The sequence below is a fragment of the Homalodisca vitripennis genome, chromosome 1 (genome assembly GCF_021130785.1).
Source record: "Homalodisca vitripennis isolate AUS2020 chromosome 1, UT_GWSS_2.1, whole genome shotgun sequence".
In the NCBI taxonomy this organism is placed as follows: domain Eukaryota; kingdom Metazoa; phylum Arthropoda; class Insecta; order Hemiptera; family Cicadellidae; genus Homalodisca; species Homalodisca vitripennis.
This window is the reverse complement of record NC_060207.1, coordinates 235,784,942-235,802,548: the sequence shown is the minus strand read 5'-3', so window position 1 is coordinate 235,802,548 and position 17,607 is coordinate 235,784,942. Positions and strand designations below refer to the sequence as shown.

General features: G+C 34.4%; 1 protein-coding gene across 1 annotated transcript in view; it reads right to left on the bottom strand.

Moving 5' to 3' along the window:
- The window catches only part of LOC124355206 (Kv channel-interacting protein 4-like), a 207,710-nt gene that overhangs the window by 31,939 nt on the left and 158,164 nt on the right, over positions 1-17,607 (bottom strand). The window lies entirely within an intron of this gene.

The following is a 17,607-nucleotide window of genomic DNA, read 5'->3' as shown; positions in this document are numbered from 1 at the left end:
AATAACAATCCGCACGTCACATAGCGAGGTGATTGTAAGAAACATGAGCACACAAGAATGACGTTGTGCGGTGACAAGGACCTGCTGAAACATTAACAATCCGCACGTCACATAGCGAGGTGATTGTAAGAAACATGAGCACACAAGAATGACGTTGTGCGGTGACAAGGACCTGCTGAAACATTAACAATCCGCACGTCACATAGCGAGGTGATTGTAAGAAACATAAGTACACAAGAATGACGTTGTGCGGTGACAAGGACCTGCTGAAACATTAACAATCCGCACGTCACATAGCGAGGTGATTGTAAGAAACATGAGCACACAAGAATGACGTTGTGCGGTGACAAGGACCTGCTGAAACATTAACAATCCGCACGTCACATAGCGAGGTGATTGTAAGAAACATGAGTACACAAGAATGACGTTGTGCGGTGACAAGGACCTGCTGAAACATTAACAATCCGCACGTCACACAGCGAGGTGATTGTAAGAAACATGAGCACACAAGAATGACGTTGTGCGATGACAAGGACCTGCTGAAACATTAACAATCCGCACGTCACACAGCGAGGTGATTGTAAGAAACATGAGCACACAAGAATGACGCTGTGCGGTGACAAGGACCTGCTGAAACATTAACAATCCGCACGTCACACAGCGAGGTGATTGTAAGAAACATGAGCACACAAGAATAACGTTGTGCGGTGACAAGGGCCTGCTGAAACATTAACAATCCGCACGTCACACAGCGAGGTGATTGTAAGAAACATGAGCACACAAGAATGACGCTGTGCGGTGACAAGGACCTGCTGAAACATTAACAATCCGCACGTCACACAGCGAGGTGATTGTGAGAAACATGAGCACACAAGAATGACGTTGTGCGGTGACAAGGACCTGCTGAAACATTAACAATCCGCACGTCACACAGCGAGGTGATTGTAAGAAACATGAGCACACAAGAATGACGTTGTGCGGTGACAAGGACCTGCTGAAACATTAACAATCCGCACGTCACACAGCGAGGTGATTGTAAGAAACATGAGCACACAAGAATGACGTTGTGCGGTGACAAGGACCTGCTGAAACATTAACAATCCGCACGTCACACAGCGAGGGTGATTGTGAGAAACATGAGCACACAAGAATGACGTTGTGCGGTGACAAGGACCTGCTGAAACATTAACAATCCGCACGTCACACAGCGAGGTGATTGTAAGAAACATGAGCACACAAGAATGACGTTGTGCGGTGACAAGGACCTGCTGAAACATTAACAATCCGCACGTCACACAGCGAGGTGATTGTGAGAAACATGAGCACACAAGAATGACGTTGTGCGGTGACAAGGACCTGCTGAAACATTAACAATCCGCACGTCACACGGCGAGGTGATTGTGAGACAGGCTTGCGTCATGTTTAAGTCTCACGTTCTCACATTTTCTCACCACTACGTGACAATATCGTCACGTTCTGCTAAGTTCATGTTATGACATAAAAGTTCTTCTTTTGTATTTTTATATTATTATTATTGACATATTATTGTCAATGATATAAAACAGTTTTATACTGAGATTGAAACATTTAAAACAAAAAATTACAACGGTTCATAAATTCACGATAAAATATTTTTCACGTTTAGAAGACTGAAACGACAAATAATATGTGTATATTGGTACAAGTTTATGATTAGAAAACAGCTTTTAAGTGTCCAATAGTTTTATAGGAAGACGTTATTACTTTTTACGGTACGTATCTCAATTTATCATCACGAGACTGTACGGTATGGGCTGTAGGTAAACAGCATGGAGCGTAGGGGATGATCTGGTTAAGGGCTACTAATGGCAACATTGTATGGCTTACAAGGGCTATAGAACACGCTCTTGGCTCAGAGGGGCTGTTAGTTATTGGTCAGCTGCTGACCTAACTCGGTGAGGGTCGAAGATCAACTCTTAGGAAGGTTCTGAGCCAATAAGAATAAATAGTGACGTTTACATTGAATAATTATATGCAGAAATTCTGATTGTCGTAAGATTTTACAAAGAAACTTAAAAGTAGTTTAAGTTATAATATCTGCGAGATAGGAAATGGATTATAAATGTGTTTTCTTTGAAAGAGTGGTTTTTTTTTCTTAGAAAAATGTCAATATAATCTTTGGCAAAAACATTTTTTACCCGAGGCTAAACGCATTTCTTTTATTCGACTATATAATAAATATTGTTCTAATTGTAGGCTGAATTATTTACTTACTTAAAATAATAATATTACGTGTAATATATATCATCGCACAAGTAATTTTGTATTTGGCTATTACAAAATAAATATTTTTTAGACATATACAAGTCGTGGTAGGTTAGAGTAAGTTAATCGTAATTAAGTTCTGAATTAACTAGTATATACGTTATACTAGTGTTATAAATTTTATTCCTATACTAATATTGATTATGGCGCTTAAAAAGATCCTAATTATTATTCCTTGATCAGAGGTAAAAGTATTGATAAGGAGACAAAACTCTGTTTAGAAAAGTTAGAACAAATTGGTCAATTTAAATGATCCATGGAGAAGTGCGGCCTCCAGGAATAAATTTACATTAGAGTGATAAGCGAATCCAGCATTCGCAATTCAGAGGTTTTTTGTCACACTAATTCTGTATGTAGCTGCTTAGGTGTACCACCTCCTTACAATACTGCACTATCCTAGTATAAATAATAATTCCACATATTATTATAGTGCATGTTAATTTTCACAACTTGAGGAAAGTGTCGTTTAATTACACTAACTTAATAAAGATAAATGCACGTCTCTTCAATTAAACCTTCAATTTTATATTTAGTAAAAACTCAAAATGAAATACAAAATTAAATATGAGTTACATAAGTTCATTAAATTTAGGGATGCAATTCAAAATATGCTGGTTAAAGATAAAGCTAAGTGGCTTGTGCTCTTCTTAAGAACAAAGTCGTACTTTCTAGATAAGAACAATTTTGTAGATCGTTTATGTAATAATACCTAAAAGGCTAGTAAGGATACTTTTAAAATAAAGTAATCTCTGTTTCTTTTCGTTGATAAAAACAAGGCTCTTTACAAAAAATACTCTTTAAACCTAATACTAAAATTATACTATTACTCGTATAGTAAAAACTTCTAACAAAGAACTCGCGAACCTAATAATTAATTCTATGTTCTATATTCAGTGGGATTTCTCTGTTCTTGGATTTGTTAGTTGAAGAGATAACTGAGTTTTAGTTATAGTTTTAGTCTGCACTATCTCAAAGTCAGTATTGTTATTGGTCACTAAAAAAATTTTACATTTTTTTAATTATTTTTCCTTGTGATATCGTAATCGATGTTACACGTCTAAAATTTATGGATTGTTGACGTACGTTATATGTTGAATCTGTTCAAATTTTGTTGTTGCTATTTTAATGGCGGTTTTAGTTAGTTATAAAATATTTACTGAAATATTCACAGTCAAACATAATATGGTAGTTTATAATAAATCATTATTTTATTTATAAATGAAATGCCTAACTATGCTTGAATTATAATAAAACCAAGGAAAAAATAAATCTGAATATGCTAGCAATTGTGGGATGAGAATTTCCTGGTATTGGATTCTAGTGACAAACTTCAGCGGGAACTGTGATCGTTATGTCTGAAGTGCCCTCATAAACCCTCGCCGTAATAATATTCAGAACCAAAAAAATACAAAATATAGAGATGTTGAGTAGAAAATTAATTGGTAAAGGTCCTTGACATCACATCACTTTGGAAAATGGAATCGTTTTGTTGAAATTAATTGTGTTTCAATGCAGGATGCATTTTCAGAATGATCAAATGTGTTAAATAACGGTATATAACTGTTTTCCAAAACTGAGAAAAAAGCCTTTCCAGCAAGAAGACACTTATTTTTCTAGATTATAGATTGAGAAAATGACAAACGGTGCAACCAAAACATATGATCACCAAGAACAAGGTTCTACGTTAAACTCTCTATTTGGAATCTTTTAGGATACAAGTTTAAAACTTAACGTACGCTGGAAAAATCCTTATATTACCACTTTATTTAAGTTTTTTTTTAAACAGATTTAGCGTTAGAAACAACATTAATTAAAAGTTAAAAGATATTAGGGAAGGTATACGTGGCAACGAATAACACCTGAGGTAATAACTTAAGGTATTGCATGTCTTGTACAACTTGTCAAGTCACAGGTTTCGCGGAAGATGCGTACAAATCTTGAGTAAATACTTATTTTAATTAGACGCCATGTCTTACTATGTCATATCTTAAATTGTCATATGTACCCAGTTTTGTTACAATTATTCTGTAAATTACTAATTTTCATAATTGTTATCTATAATACCAAGATATATACGGGGTGTAAATTTAGTTCATATGAACTAAATAACATAACATAAAAATATATATTCGGCATATACCTGAATATGTTCCAAACGGATTGAGATTATTGATGTACAACCTCTACGTATTTATTGAAATACTTTTGTGAATTTTTTTGAGGATACAAAATTTTCCCCTTTTGAAGTTATTGGATGCAATTTGAAAAATTTAGTTTTCGTCTTTTAGCTCCCTTTAAAAAAAGGGGAAAGGTAATTTTTTTGCATCCTCAAAAAATCCCAAAAAAGTATTTTGTTACGTACAGTGAAGATTTCAAATCAATATCTCAATTCGATAGGAATATCAGGACTTAATTTTCACCCTGTATATTCGCTAAAGTTCGGCCAAACCTCTTAGAGTGACATTGACTATTATCGCACTCCATGTACTTTTATATAAATGCTAGTAAAAGTTTTTAATTTCGTTGGTTATGGGATTGCCGTGTCTTCAGATATGGCGTTATCTTGTTATCTTTATTTAACATTATGAAAGACTACTTATAATCTTTTTTAGACACAGTATTAAAGTAAGTTTCTGTAGCTGTTTAGTATAAGATCTACTTAGCTAATCACTAGGATAGTTTTTATTTCTGTCTACGTTTGACATTTGTTGTTGCCCATTTATACTGCTAAACCATTGATATTGAAACACAACTATAATACTAGGTTTGTCTCCTGGATGCAATACATATATTTCACAGTTTAGTAGCTTTAACTTTACCTCCTCATACAATTGTATTCATACAATTGTGTTTCATACAATTATATTCTAATTTTAACTTTCTCAACTACTAATATTTTCTACTTACTAACAAAAACTACTTAATTTATACAATCTATATACAAAGTTATGACTATAAACAAAAGACTACCGATACAATGGAAAGCTGACAGTGGAGGCACAGAAGGTGTAAGAAGCGATTTGTCTACCATGCGGCCCGTCCTTGTTAATTTCCGTTCCAGTGCCGTTCCAACCGTTCCGTTCCAATGTTTCCTTTCCAATATTGTGTTTCAGTTTGGGTTATATTTACCGGAGCGTATTATTCCAAATACGTTCCTTGTAAGGTTACTTGTGGATTTTCCTTGTGATATTTTTATCTTTCATGTTTAATATTATCAATACATTATCAACTGAAGTACTTTCTAGGTTGGTTTTAATTTTCATTTTGTACAAGGGGATGCATGGTGATAGTTAAAAGTACAGTTTTTGTGTATTTAGACACGCAGGATTTTAAATATTTTAATGAAGTAAATATTATAAAGGGTTTCAACAATAAGTGTTAATGTTCATTTTAGTGATGATAAACAAACACGAGTGACTATTTGACTATTATATCACTAAATCATTAGCATTGCAATTATTCTTGCACTGTATATAAACCATTTATTACTTATATTAACTCTTTACTCACCCTGAATTTATTAAACGAGGTTGCATTGACAGTTAAGCTGATCAGTTAATTTTTACAATAAGGACTACTACATGAAAAGGGACGCTCCTGATTTGTCCAACAAGTAAAATTATTGATCCCTGTTTCAAAAATATTAGCTATACATGTTGACTGATTCTTATCTCAGATATTCAAAAACCTGTCATTGATTTAAGTACACAAACTATCATAATAATAAATAATTAAATAAATACAGATGTTTGCTTTACCATTTGTTTTTTTTTCAGTTGCTTGACTCATAAAGTATATCCATATATAATAATAAAAATAGATTTTAGTAGTTTTATTTTTTTTAAGTGTGATTCTGTAATTTGATCACATTTGTCATAGTATCTTTGTATCAGTATTATAAATATTTTAAACGGTATTATAGTTATTTATACTTTAGAATTAGAAAACATTTATTCCAAATGGATGAAGTAATAATACAATAACATTCATATAGTAGAGGCATTTCTTATTTTTTGTGAGTACATAGTGAATAAAATTGCCCAAAAAGGCTCATTTTGTTTATATTTATAACACGATTGTAACTAAATATTAGGATCGAACTCTGATTAAGATTAATGAAAACCACCTCAATAACATGCTAACATGCGGTCAATGTTGAGATCATGTCCTTAATGTTGAGATTATGTTCAAATGTTGAGGTTATGTTATTAATGTTGATGCCTTATTCTCATTGAGTTTTGTTTTTAAATTAGTAAATGGCAACATTTTATCCGTTTTGGGTAAAAACAAAAACATTCTAAAACATTATGGGAACTTTCAACAATAACATGAAACTATGTTTCCTTCATTATTATCCTAAACTGATTCATTCTGAATATACTGGATATTTTTGATTTTTCAAATATTATTGAAGTCTTCAACGTGTGGTATGAATCACGGCTACGAGGGGAGACAGTATAAAAAAGAAAATAAGAGAGGAAGCAAGAATGAGAATGATATTGGTATCCTCAGTGCATAATTTACTTTTATTTCCACCACATCACCATTTTTGTTATTTTAGATACAATTTATGTTTAAACCTAATAAATTAGTCCTCATGGTATTAAGGAAAATTACCTATAACTTTCCCGAACATGATCCGCAGAGAAAAAAGCGACCCACCGCTTCAAAGTTTATATATGAATGTATATCAAATTATTTATTAACTTTGAATTTCACGTTAGTCTAATATCATAGAGGAAATCTAAATAAGGGAAAGCTAATTTATTTACATTTTCTGTATCTTAAAATGGTTTAATATATTACTAAGAAAAGATGTTTTAATAAAATTCAAGGAATGTGCCATGTAAGTTTGTTTTTATAGTGTGAGACGGAAATGTCAGCAAAATATGTAACCAACATGTCAATGTCAAGAGTGACAAGTAACACCTCGCCTCCTGCCTGCCATTGTTTACTTGTCAACCTCAACTCACCGGAACGAGTTCCTGCTGATGCAGGTTGCGCCAACTTGTGTAAGGTTTCAGCAGCTCTAAATTCACTATCCTGCACATTAGAGCCTGCATTATGCACTATGCGACTGATTACTAAAACCTCGAGTCTCGTACGTCTCAAGAGATCCAAAAAAGTCGGCGAACTCTGTGCTAAACTCAAAATTCATAATAAAACCCTTCCTACAATAAATACGTTATGTGTAGAAAACTCAGCCGTTCCACTGTAATTTTCAAAAGGTCGTGCCCAAAACATCCTAGTGTACTAAATTGTGCTCCTCATGAGACAATGAGAATACAATTTTGCCTATATTACACCATATTGTATAGGAGTCTAGGAGGCTCTGATGTCAAAACTACCTAAGTAGGTGTACTTTGAGTTTCTTCGCCGCTTTTTTCTTTTCAGTCGAAGATGACTTCCGGGAAGATTCCATGAATCAAGTCTGTACTAGCGTCAGATTTCAGAGGCTGCAGTAAGAGGAAGGTGATTTGGAGATAAAATTAACATTCCCGTTTGAGTGTAGCCTTTCCAACAATAGCCATGTTATGTTAGGCATATATTAATTTTTAGTCGGACAGTTTTCGGTTATAGAGGCTCCTTTTCAAGTTTAATGAAAGAATAAAAAATATTTTACCAGGTAGTATTGTGATTAATTTATTATTTTTTTTACATAAATGCGTGTCTAACATGTTACGTACAACTTATTGTTAGTTCACATATCTCCACAAAAGTTTCATTATACATATATCTTACAAACTTTAACGCTGACAGTATTTGGTAGAATTTTCCTATTTTATAATAACTATTTTTACTATAGCCAATAATTATGAAAGCAAAGTAACACCATGTATGCCACTAAATAGCTATTCTAACAAACCTAGAATTATAAAGTCAGATTCAGCAGTGGACTTGTTCTATTTTATATGAACGTACTACACTACTTGCTGTGAGCAGGGACTGTACCGTGATATTGTTGTGAATTATTCTTATCGTTTGAAGCCGGTCTTGTCAACATCAACATAACCTAAACTTGTATAGCTTTATTCTATAGTAAATACTTAATACACTCTTAATTATAAAACTTATCAGACTTTAAGAATGTAACCAACGTTACTAACATTAAGTTAGTAAATGCGTTGAAAACAACATACACCAACTTTTTACTAATTTCATACTGTTGACAATATTGTTGTTTAATAGTGTAATATCTCAAACAACAGTAAATTACAACTCGGGAAGATACGTGAGTGTGTTGTACAGTGTAAAGAAGATACACTACCGCTGGGAGTAGATTGTCAACTCCTCTGAGTAAGATAACTTACACATCTCACACCACAATAAATTACAACTCGGGAAGATACGTGAATGTGTTGTACAGTGTAAAGAAGATACACTACCGCTGGGAGTAGATTGTCAACTCCTCTGAGTAAGATAACTTACACATCTCACACCACAATAAATTACAACTCGGGAAGATACGTGAATGTGTTGTACAGTGTAAAGGAGATACACTACCGCTGGGAGTAGATTGTCAACTCCTCTGAGTAAGATAACTTACACATCTCACACCACAATAAATTACAACTCGGGAAGGTACGTGAATGTGTTGTACAGTGTAAAGGAGATACACTACCGCTGGAAGTAGATTGTCAACTCTTCTGAGTAAGATAACTTACACATCTCACACCACAATAAATTACAACTCGGGAAGGTACGTGAATGTGTTGTACAGTGTAAAGGAGATACACTACCGCTGGGAGTAGATTGTCAACTCCTCTGAGTAAGATAACTTACACATCTCACACTACAATACATTACAACTCGGGAAGGTACGTGAATGTGTTGTACAGTGTAAAGGAGATACACTACCGCTGGGAGTAGATTGTCAACTCCTCTGAGTAAGATAACTTACACATCTCACACCACAATAAATTACAACTCGGGAAGGTACGTGAATGTGTTGTACAGTGTAAAGGAGATACACTACCGCTGGGAGTAGATTGTCAACTCCTCTGAGTAAGATAACTTACACATCTCCACACCACAATACATTACAACTCGGGAAGGTACGTGAATGTGTTGTACAGTGTAAAGAAGATACACTACCGCTGGGAGTAGATTGTCAACTCCTCTGAGTAAGATAACTTACACATCTCACACTACAATACATTACAACTCGGGAAGGTACGTGAATGTGTTGTACAGTGTAAAGGAGATACACTACCGCTGGGAGTAGATTGTCAACTCTTCTGAGTAAGATAACTTACACATCTCACAAACTACAATACATTACAACTCGGGAAGGTACGTGAATGTGTTGTACAGTGTAAAGAAGATACACTACCGCTGGGAGTAGATTGTCAACTCCTCTGAGTAAGATAACTTACACATCTCACAAACTACAATACATTACAACTCGAGAAGGTACGTGAATGTGTTGTACAGTGTAAAGGAGATACACTACCGCTGGGAGTAGATTGTCAACTCCTCTGAGTAAGATAACTTACACATCCCACACCACAATAAATTACAACTCGGGAAGGTACGTGAATGTGTTGTACAGTGTAAAGGAGATACACTACCGCTGGGAGTAGATTGTCAACTCCTCTGAGTAAGATAACTTACACATCCCACACCACAATAAATTACAACTCGGGAAGGTACGTGAATGTGTTGTACAGTGTAAAGGAGATACACTACCGCTGGGAGTAGATTGTCAACTCCTCTGAGTAAGATAACTTACACATCCCACACCACAATAAATTACAACTCGGGAAGGTACGTGAATGTGTTGTACAGTGTAAAGGAGATACACTACCGCTGGGAGTAGATTGTCAACTCCTCCGAGTAAGATAACTTACACATCTCACACTACAATAAATTACAACTCGTGAAGATACGTGAATGTGTTGTACAGTGTAAAGAAGATACACTACCACTGGGAGTAGATTGTCAACTCTTCTGAGTAAGATAACTTACACATCTCACAAACTACAATACATTACAACTCGGGAAGGTACGTGAACGTGTTGTACAGTGCAAAGGAGATACACTACCGCTGGGAGTAGATTGTCAACTCCTCTGAGTAAGATAACTAACACGGAACTCGGTGTGAGGTAGTTCTAGGTGATACAGAAACATTTCATCTTCTATATCTGAGCTTTCTCATAACTCTTATAATACTACTGTAGTAAGGCCACATAATTGCGTTGAAATGTCCTTTGAAAGGATAATTCACAGTAAGACTAAAAAAAATAAATTTGTGAGAACCTGTGTTTGCACTGTCTTAGGCATCAAACTTTGTGTTTTAAACATCACCCGTCTTGACAATATTATTTTTTTCACGTAGGTTTATTTTAGTCCAAGGAAGAACTGTATTGGTGTTTGGTATATTCACCTTTCACTCTCATGTACAGGCTCAGAAGTGGGGTTATCTCATTCCACGCAGCAGGAAAGTTATCTTATAAGTTATCTCGTCATATCTTCTGTATTGGCACTATCCCCTTAATGAATTCAGTGGTGATCCAAATATAGAGCTAATATTATGTTAGGTACAAAAGTTATAAATAAATTCATTGTCTCAATTGACCATATCGTTTGTCAATTGATAGTAAACGACGAAAATACTGTATTATGGCCCTAATCACTTGAGAGCCAGCCTTAACCTGTATCTGAAGACATTATATCAGCTGCTTTTCTAGAAGGATGTAGGTAGACAAACAGTGGCATCTACATGTTATGTCATACATATCGCTCGAAGTAAGGACCTAAATGTCCCTAAACCTACTCAGGTCGTTGTCACTTAGCAGAAAACCCTTCATGAGGACCGAACATAATTTTTGGGCAACAAGAATGCGGTAAAGCTGGAGAACATTAGTATGACCTTCAATGCCTCATAGAATCAAACAATTCAATACAAGTAATACGTTATATTATTATTCAAATAGTAGGCCTATAATTCAACATCTTAAAGTCGAAAAGATGGTTTTATACTTTATAGTAAAATATCAATAACCCACGATATACGTGGTACATACAAATACTTCAGCAACAAGTTTTGAAGGATGTTTAATGAAAGTGTCTGTGAAGTAAAAACTCAAAGATTTTCTCCTTTCTTCACGAAGAAACAATACGTAATGTAGAATACGAGGCGAAACATTTAAACGCGACTGACGTTTTGGGGAGAACATTGACGTGCCATACATTAGACAGAGAGCGTCTGCCATTGCAATAAGTTTCGCCTCTTTCAACAAATCTCCTGCTCTGCTAACCTTCGTGTTTAGTAAAAATAATGTATGTTGCTGTAATGGTTTAATTTTAGTTTCTTCTATGTTTAGTCTATTGTCATATAATATTATACTGCTACGTTATAATAATCATTATAATGATCCTAAAATTGAAATTCTTCCATTAAAAAAAAATAGAACGCATTTTTCAATATCAAGATTTTTTATGACCGGTTTTTACATTTCCATGAAACGTTATGGAATTCGAAAAATAATATTCTATCAGACTTACACTCGTATAATGCTGAATGTAAGGGTTTATAAATAGGATATGCGTTTTTTCTTAGTCAGTAAGAATGTGTATATTTTATTGTATCGTAAATTATATGATGTTGGCGAAGAATACGTGTAAACTTCCAGTGCTGGAGGAAAACTCAAGTGTGTTTGGCAGCGCTTGTACAAACACAGAGGCCACGGTTGAATGTGTTTCCTGTCGTTTGTAACGCAAATTTCGTCAGTCGACTCTGCATACTTATAATTTAAACTGTTGAAGGTGTATCCAGAAACGTGCATTCACCGTTTACACTTCTTAGAACTTTAATGTTTTTCTATAATGAATTAGAGTTAAAAAGATATGTACAACTTTTTTTCCGCGGTGTTAAAACAGATTTGCCATTATATTGGGTTTAATTACTGTATTAACGTAATATGGAGTATTCAAAGTATATATGTTCTAGATAATAGTAAAGAAGACTAATTAAATTATCATTATGATATAAAACGTAGATATGGTAAGATAGGTTTTACCTCAACGGCCATTAAATTTATATAATAGATGGTTTAAATAATAAATTGAACTATGGGTCGAAAACCACGTAGATAAAAATATAATTGGATTCGTTAGTTAAACTGCCACAAAGAGATTACCAGTGAAAACTCTAGGATAAGAAGGCTTTTGTCATATAAGACGTATATAAGAGAGATATGGAAGAGATGGATAAGACCAGTGGTGATGCCAAAGAGCAAAAATAGGGTTTTTCGTGGCGTAATCCTTCTCACAGAGTTTTTATTTTATGTCGTATTTTTAAAAACTTTACATTTTAGTCTTTAATCATGCCAAGGAATCATACAATCTTTGACAGTGTTAAATGTCCTAGATAGTCAAATAATGTGTTAAATATTTTCTGAATTTTAATGTCTAATTTATTTTTTCTCGTAAGGTTTGATACAAGTATGTTGAAAAACTACATTCTATTCGAGTATGTTCAAATTCTAACATTTTCCGAAGTTTAAAAATTATTATTATACTCTTATTTTAGGTTCGTTATAAGTTATTGATTTCTAAAATTCAAAAATTGGATGTATTTATACATAGGTTATGGATCCATTGCATACACAGTACAGTACGAGGAAGCCCAGAGCTTAAGCCCTTTTTATAAGATTTCAAGGCACACCAGTGTGGACTAAGAGGCACTGTTCTCACTTCAACACCATATCTAATCAAGGATTAAAACATATTTTCATAGATGAGCTTAACAGCTGCATTTGGTAATGTATATTTTAGAGAACACAGTTTACCAACTTTTAATATTGATTTTTCTATAAAACTCTCCATGATCGCTTGATTTTAAAATCAATCGTCAATCTTAATGTCTCGAATTCGGCATAAAATATAATTTTGGATGTTAATAATATTTAATATTTTTGAGAAAGTCTAATTTTGAGAATTAGAATGAGTGATACTGATCTGAGAAGTAAAGTAATGCAAAACCAATTTTTCAAAATTGACAAGTTTACTAACGTTTTTATAGTTGAGTAAATCGTTGTAATCCACCTGAATAAAAAGTTCGCTGATATCAAACGTGGTGAAAACACCCGCTGTGCTATTATATACAAATATCTATAAAAATAAATTTTTTCAGGGTGATTCACGTAAATATTAAACATCATCGGATATGAAACGCCCTCTATGCTCACCTTAGTTCCACAATTTGTCATCATTCAAATTATTTACAACTTTGCAGTACATTATATACTTTACAAATATCTCCTGAACCAATTTAATGAGTTTAATTCATTTCTACAGTGTTTTCAGTTCATGACGTACAACACTATGATATAGTGTGTCTAAACTTTGGAAATAATCAATAAAAAGGACCTTTTATGTTTTTGCGTAGCTGTTAAGTTTTTCATTCAATCAAATATTTTTTAATGAAATATATATTGACTGATTGTTTATGAATTCAAAGTATAAAAATAGTTTGATAAAAAAATTCAAATGAAGGATTTACTTTTTTATCACCGCCTGTTCGCACGATATTTTGAAAACGAACTAACCTGGTTGAATAACAGACGCTTGAAATGTTGCATGAAGCTTCTTCACTTCTATATAAGGAAAATCAAGTTCAATGATTCTGCATGTTTCGCGATGGGATTTGGCTGAAGTTTGTTGGAAATTTTTACATTGGTCTTATGGGTAACCATGATGGCAATGAGAAATTTATAAGCGAGTCTAATTAATTTTATAAACACCCTAAGTAAAATTATATGACACTTTAATATCTGATATAGTAACATAGAAAGAATGCCCAGCAGGGATCACTTCTGGCTGGTTTATACCTTCCAGTTGAACCCACCACTGGGCACAGCAAAAACGGATGTGTCACTTAAATCTGGGCAACCTTATGGATGTCCAGGAGCGGCATATCACTAACCGCAAATGTCGAGATTCTGGGGTTCATGGTCAATTCGATAGGTCCAGTGTACTGTGGGAGATGACTGTTGGAGTTGGTGGGGTTTGTTCCCTAACCTCAGAAGTTCTTGCTAGCCTCAACAAGGGTATGCCACCCCCTGCCTACTTTGACTGGAGAGGTTGGTTCAGATCTGGCTTCCCCTTCTTCCGGGGAGACATGACTTTGAGATGTAGTGCCCTAATTCTTCCTCATGGATCTCGATAGGAGGCGGTCCCTACTCCCTAACCTTACCCATCCTGAATATCCTGTCACTCCGGAAGCAGCGCAAAGGTTCTTACAGGACTAAGTGCAATTATAAGCTTCTTATCCTAAGAAAAAAAAAAACACATAGAAAGAAATAAGCTATAACTAGAAAATTTTCATACCATTTCAGCCAAGACACATAGTTTAATGTACCTTTAGCTTGTCAAGTTATAACCCTAGGGAAAATAATCAACGTTAGTTTTCATATTTAAAAGTCCACTTTTTTCATAACTTTTCAAGGGAACAAATTGATAATGGACGAAAGGCTTTTAAATAACCAACAAGAGAGCGCTGAGGAACAATTTTGTTGTTGTGAACAAAGTGCTTCTCGTATCTCCTCACAGGAAAAAACTGATAAGGGACAAGAGACCTGTAAATACTCAACAAGACAACGTTAGGGAACAATTTGTTGTTTGGGAAAAAAGTGCTTATTGTAACCATTCACTGGGACAAACTGATAGTAGACGAAAGGCTTGTAAATAACCAACAAGAGAACGCTGGGGAACAATTTTGTTGTTGGGAACAAAGTGCTTATCGTACACTGCACGGTTGTTTACTTCCCGACGTTACTCAGTAGTTTGTACCTGTCAGTCTTACAAGTCTAAACAGGAGTCAGTGTTGGATCCAAAAGTAGTTGATTTGTATAAAGGTAATTTTTCAGACATTAAGCACTGATTTAATTCTTATATGGTTTTAAAAATATAAATATTAATCTGTCTATTGCAATATATTTTATGCAATTGCTCTATCCCAATTGCACGATTCTACATAATGTGATGAATAGTGATCCGAGTAATTATGATCCAAGAAATAAAAACACCTCTTATCAAAGAATTTGTATGCATTTATGTATGGATATTCTGTTTACTTCGAACAAAAGTTGAGAAAATACCTCATTCCAACTGGTACTAAAAGGAACTTTACGCTGCTTCCGAAGTGATAGGATATTCAGGATAGGTAAGATTGGAGTTAGGAGCCGCTTCCTGCTGGTATCCCATAATCACGGACAACGGTCACTATCTTAGTCCTGTCGCTTTGGAAGATGGAGATGCTAGCTCTGTTCGAGCATCTTCCAGTCAAACCGGGGAGGGAAAGGAATACTGTATTATATGAAGGCTTTAAAAGCCTTAAAATTAAGGGAACCCCACCCACTCCAATAGTTACCCTCCACAGTAAACTAGACATTTCGATTAGCCTTTTTTATGCCATTATCTCGACTTGTGCCGTTAGTTACATGCCACTCTTGGATATCCATTGCTTTGACCATTTTTACGAATTGATTATTGTTGTATCCAGTGCAGGTTCTATTGGCAGGTATGAATAGCAACCCCCCCTCCTGGGGCTACATTATGTGTGGCTATACAAGAGGACAAATCTCTGTCCTCAGCAGAGTTCTACGGAGGTGTCACGAGGGAGTATAAATATTTTCGTGTGGAAAATGGTGTAAGGTAGAAGAAAAGTGGTCTTTTCCCTTTTTAGACCATTCATATTACTTTAAAGGCCGAGCGCTGAAATAATAAGATGTGGACAGTAGTTTAGGTACGATATTCCATTGGCCTGGAATACTGCTATTAAATTATGCAGTAAGATAATAAAATTTACGTGTTATTAGTTAATAAATAAATTAATAATTAGTAGATTTATTCAAACCAATACATAGGCCGACAAAAGAATGAGTCACTTTAATAAGGAACGACAGTAACCTGGATAGCCGCTGAACGGAGAAACGCCCTGCCTGACATCAAAATGGCCGCGATAGCTCACCCCTAGCGGCTACAGAGCGAACAAGCGTGACGTTTCGTTCCGTGACGCGAAAGGAAGGGTTTTCTCTGGTGCAAAATATAAATCTATAGCCCACTAAAGAATCTAATTAAAACTCTCATTGCAAAGTGCTTTAAAGTAGTGTAAGAGTAGTATTGGAATAATCCAACTCATTACAGTTAATTGACTGCTAACACTGCTGAAGCCTCTGAGTGACTCACAGACGTCAAACGGAATTTATATTACCTGCTGTTTGCCATCAACCCCCCCCATTCATGACTGAATTGACCACATTTAGTTAATGAATGACCCGTAGTATTTCACAATGTTTTTGTCATGAGTGAATCAAGTAACGACGTAAGTATTACAATGAAACCAGTAAATACTGAATGATTCATCACTCTAAATTACTAGTCCTGGTAGCGCGTCAATGACATTATTCTTTTGCTGTTGGTAAGTAGGAGCTTGAGGATACCTTGTTTCGCCAGCAGCACGGCCTGCATAAGCGTAATAGAGAAAATACTATTTAGTTTTTAATATATTTTTAGATTTAATTTTTTATTTGATAATTATTATAAATTTATATTATTTCTTAGCTCTTACGCTTACGTAGTCGGAGTCATGAATGACTTTGGGTTAATACTGCATAATTATACTTTTAAAATGCTGCCACAGAATTCGGTTGTTATTTTTAATAATCTAAACTCAACTGATTGAGTGAGGTTTTATTAATTTTTTAGTGTTTCTGTAATCATTGATTTATATGTATTTAGTTCCCTCGGAAATTTCAAGTACGCATTTTTACTACATAATGTTTTTGGAGTATTTCCACTTTCGTCTATATGTCAATAGTAACTTAAAATAACGAATAATTTCAAAAAAGTTTTGAAAAAAAATACCGTTAAAAAAGCACGCAAGAATAACAATTTATAATGTTTCTGGGAAATAAAAACTGAAGCAGCGTTCTCCTTCCTTTACATGGAGAAACAATACACAACGCAGAATGAGAGATATAAACTTTTAACTTTACTTAAGTTTAGTGGAAAAGATTTACAGACCATAAATGAAGACAGAAAGGGGATAAAATCACGATAGGGGCAACTGTTCAGTAACGCTTGTAATTCTATCCGTACTTTCGTATATAAATAGTTTTTCAGTTTGAATAATTTTGAAGAAATCAACAAGAATTTCCCTTAGATTAAATATTTTTGTTAGATATTTTATAAATAAATATAACTATGTGTTAATTTAATTATTACAATAAAGTACACAAAAATAAACAGGTTGAGAAAAAAATAAAAAAAATTGCTCTTCGCTCTTTACTAATAATG